The sequence below is a fragment of the Lathyrus oleraceus genome, chromosome 6 (assembly GCF_024323335.1).
Source record: "Lathyrus oleraceus cultivar Zhongwan6 chromosome 6, CAAS_Psat_ZW6_1.0, whole genome shotgun sequence".
Classification (NCBI taxonomy): Eukaryota; Viridiplantae; Streptophyta; class Magnoliopsida; order Fabales; family Fabaceae; genus Lathyrus; species Lathyrus oleraceus.
In genome coordinates, this window is record NC_066584.1 from 371,865,439 (window position 1) to 371,870,146 (window position 4,708).

At 35.6% G+C, this 4,708-nt stretch overlaps 1 long non-coding RNA gene across 3 annotated transcripts; it reads right to left on the bottom strand.

Annotated features, from left to right (window-relative positions):
- Positions 1–1,104: 1,104 nt before the first annotated feature.
- On the bottom strand, positions 1,105–3,111 carry LOC127093209 (uncharacterized). Of its 3 annotated transcripts, XR_007792477.1 has the most exons (3): positions 1,767–3,023; positions 1,571–1,620; positions 1,105–1,491 (listed from the first exon to the last, which is right to left on the bottom strand). It is a non-coding gene; the product is annotated as an uncharacterized LOC127093209 (long non-coding RNA). The 3 variants fall into 3 exon arrangements; XR_007792478.1 differs by lacking the exon at positions 1,571–1,620 and having other exon boundaries at positions 1,767–3,111; XR_007792476.1 differs by having other exon boundaries at positions 1,105–1,620; positions 1,767–3,111.
- Positions 3,112–4,708: the final 1,597 nt, after the last annotated feature.

A 4,708-nucleotide genomic window follows, 5' to 3' on the forward strand; every position in this document is an offset into this window, starting at 1 on the left:
GACGAAATCACTTTGTCCTGGTGGACTAGAGTAACTTTGATTTTCAAGCGAACTAGAATACGTTTTTTGTATTGTTAGCATTTACTTTCGTGTGTGTGGTGTTGCAAAAGTTTTTGATTACTATGTGTCATACCCCAAAATTCACCCTACCCTTCACTAGTTCATCTAGGTCACTAACACCAAGCATTTGCATTCATCTCATCTACATATCCATTATATCATAACACATTTCACTTGCATTTGAAAAAACATAAAAACCATGGGTTCAAGGATTTTACCACACAAGGCATGGAATGAAGGTTGAGTCTCCAGACTAGGGTTCAAGTGATGGACATGGTTGTTTTGGAACTTTTCATCTTACAGGTATTCATCAGGGAGTATAGTGGAAACCCTAATTCAGGGAGGTTGTGTCTGATTCGTTTGGTTCATTATAAATGATTCGGTTGTTTGTTCACGATCCCCGATTTTGATTCATTGGTTAGAATTCATTCAAGGTGTTACAATTGCTTGATTAAGTATCAGTTGGTTGGCTTGGATTGATAGGATTTCGAGTCTTGGATTGGCGTGTTTCATTTGGTTTAAGAACATTGGGCTATCCAGTTAGGTCCACATGCAGTCATGGTGCATTCATGTTCGTAGTTGGTTAAGACCTTGGTTTGTGTTTGATTCTTTGGATAATTGGTTCACAATAGTTCCAGTTCATCCGTGCATGGCATTTTCATCCTGGTCCATTTTCGCCTCCCACACGAAAATACACATTTTCACCTAAGTTGACTTTTGGTCAACTATGACTTTTTGGTCAACCATCTAACCAAAATCCACTTTTAATCATCTTCATATTTTAAAACCATTCTTATTATGACCGTATTCAATTCAAGTTTACAATTCAATTTCAAACCAACTTTCATTTTATTATGACCGTATTCAATTCAAATTTACAATTCATGAACCAATTCCAATAATCACTCCATATTCAACCATTTCCATTACCATTTAAAAACCATAAACAATACAACATTCCATATACAATTCCAATCCCATTTTTCAAATGCCATTCAAACTTTCCATCTTATAAATCATTCAATTCCAATTACACAGATGTAATTTCCATTAAACCAAAGTCATTTTATTCAACCATCTAATGTTACAACCATTATTCACCATTACATCATTCAAACTAACATTCATTCTCATATCAATTACAATCACTAAACCAAAAATATAATTCACAAATTTCAATTACAATCACTAAACCAAAAATATAATTCACAAATTTCAATTACAAAGGTTATAACCAAAACATCAACAATCCGCTCCATTCCTAGTAGCTCACAAGTGAAACAAGCCTAAACTCATATTGTATCACCAAGCTAACACTATGTTCAAGCATTCAATCACCCTCCTTACAATCCAATTTCGTAATGCATAATCAATATAACTCAGCCCAATGCACATTGCAAGTGCAACCTTGGTTCACCCTCGAGGATCCACCTGCAAATGCATAACAGCATGAAAATTCTGATTCACAAACAGAAAACCAAAAGCTAATATGACAGAAACACAAGCATACAAAACACCAAGTAAGTTGGCAATAACTTGCAGTGGGAACAAATCATGGACCTGCAGAACACACACAACAGCAGTACATAAGAAACTGAAATAGAAAAATCAACACTACATCATTTCACCATTTACACATACCCATTCATATACTAACATAACTGCTACATAATGGATTTTACCAAAGCTATAAATTTTCAGCATACCATACACATACAAGGCTGCAAAACATTAGCATTCTCGAGCCATTTACATTTCCAAAACAGATGACCTTTCAAGCAATGCAAATCATAATACTGCATAAAGCCATCAAGTGGACAGAACAAATTAGGACCTGAACCAATTTACACAACGGAACCACATCAATTCGCAATTCTGCAGCCGACCCAAAACAAACCTGCAGCAAGGCAGTGCAACAACAATCAAACAAACCAATCCCAACCACTTGTAACTGAATTCCTAACCTCCCTAACCGAATTAACAAAACCTCACTTCTCAACAGAATTTCTAATTGTCTAACCGAATTTCCAAAATTGCAACTGAAATTCTAACTGTCAACAAAACCAACTAACCTCAACCCTTATATAACAACACCCTCTCTCATTTTTCCATTTTTTCTTCAACCAAGTTAACCCTCTTCACCATCATTCAACAACCCCCTTCACCATCATTCAACAACCCTTCTCACCATATCCAAAAACCTTTAACCGAATTGAAAACAGAACCTGCAACTTCTGGAACCGATTCTAAACAACTCTTCAACCATCATTTATAACCTTCCACCCTCCATCCACCTTCACACGCCACTTCAAAGCCAACTCAGCCAAAAAAACTCTTCTGACATTCAACCATAACATATTTTTTAACCCCTGACAACCCTTGAGAGAAACCCCTACGATAACAGAACCAACAAAACCTTTAACCAATCTTCTCACTTCCTTAAACAACAATTTTCGACCCTTCAACCAATCTGGAGAACCCTCCTTCAACACCCTCTTCACCCTGCGATTCCTCTCCACCCTCCATTCAACCCCTCAACCACTAACAACTGATAACGAAGCTCTTAGCAACACAAACAAGGAAAAGGAAAGAAAAGGATAAAACAGTGGCAGAAACGGCCCAAACCAGAAGAAGAAGATCGACGGCAATGAGTGAAAAGAATTACCTAGAGTCTCAGCCGAATTCGGTAGGTTACCTTTATTGTTCACACATCAAATTTTGATTTTTACTTCAGCATCGAATTGCCTTGGATCCGTTGTTGTTCTTGTTTCTTCGTAGTGAGGGAAGTCAATTTCTTGCTAGTATCGTTGATGTGCGCGTGATGCTTTGATTCATTCCTGGCGAGTTCTCATTAACGGCGATAGAGTGGTTGACGCAGAAGCTGCTTTGGGTGTTTCGTTCGTGAAATTTCCTGCATTCCATGCGTCCGAACCGGTTGTTTAGGTTCTTAGTCTTCATGGACAGGGGCAACCCAGTTTTGGGGAATTTCTTGAAGACTTGGGCCTTCGGCCCAAGCAAGATTCATTACCACACATCTTCGCTACTGATCCAACCCCATGGCCCATGCTTAAACCTTTGTGCTTAATTTTATTTAACCCATTTTGATTATGTTTAATCCTAACTTTTTTTGTTAATAGTGATGTTGTTTGTTAATCTAGGTTGTAATTCATAATTTTGTTAGATATTAGGATTAAAGTTTTAGTGTTAATTAGCTTGATTCGTCATTAGGTGTGATCATGTAATTAGGATATAATTAGGTTTTTTTCTAATTTGATTTTGACCATGATGTTTAGATTTGATTTTCATTCGACTAACCTTGCCATGATTAGATTTTAGTCATTAGATTTTTGATTATCTCATTTTGTTGGTTTTGTATGGATTAATATGGTCAATGTTGATTTTACCATGATTAGACCTTACGTTAAATTTTCAGTGAATTGGACTTTTTGTATGGTGATTTGTATGATCATGTCCATTAGATTCAATTCTTGAATTTAGATTGTTAATGTCACATTCGATTGATTTTGATCCTAATTCATGTTTAGGTAGGTTTTACTTTTTAGAATTAATAGTCACTTTAATTGTCCATTTAATTGATTTATTTGGTTTATGATCATTTTGATTAAATTGAAAATCCCATTTCAATTTAGATGATGAATACTTTATATGTCTAATTTCATTTTCCATGATCATATGATAGATCTTTGATCATTTTTCATTGATTAATCCATTACCTTTCGAATCGATTTTAAACATTGAGCATGCTTACATATTGATGCATCATTCTCATTCATTTGACTTGATCTCATGTTAACCCGTTTGTTGCCTTGTGTTTACATATGTTGACTTTGAGATTCAAGTTCACTCCTAGCTAGCCATGCTCCTAACTATTTCATTCTCATTCAATAACTTTGTATTGTTTGAAATATCATGTCGCTTGTATGCTTTAGGCATCGTACATAGTTAATAGTTTGTAACTTGTATTCTTTCCATTACTGTGTATGTTGTATTGTATGGATTAATCCCCCTATTATGGGTCAAATGTTCCCCCACCCCATGATCATGTAATAGCCTAGATTTATTGCTTTCTAGTTAGTTTACCATGCATGTAATCAAAAAAGATAAAATACAAAATGATAAATAAAGCATTTCAAAATAAATAAAAGGTACTTAATTCAATGTCAAGTTCTTTTCCAAACAAAAATCACACCATTGCAACGTGAATACTTGATCCAACATCAAGTGTCCCCCATCCACTCCATGATCCATTCTATCATCTCTTATCCATCCTCTTCTCAACCTCATTCTATCTCTCAACTCCATTCTTTCACACACGTTTTCATAATAAAATCAAACACTTGATCCAACGTAAAGTTCCTTTTTCAAAGCCATTTTCATAATAAATTGGAATGCAAAATGGGGTGTACGTGTTTGTACATAACATTCAAGTACTTGGGTTGTCGGTCGTACCTAGCTTGAGGACCCGATACTTGACTTTCCCCCTTAAAATATCTAATGATTTAAACAAGTTAGATCTAGGTGTTATTAAGGAAACAAATAGTAGTTAGGACTCCATGATCCTCTTAATTCCCAAGTACTCTGATTGTTGACCGTACTTAGTCAAGGATCAGATACTTGTCGCCCTCTA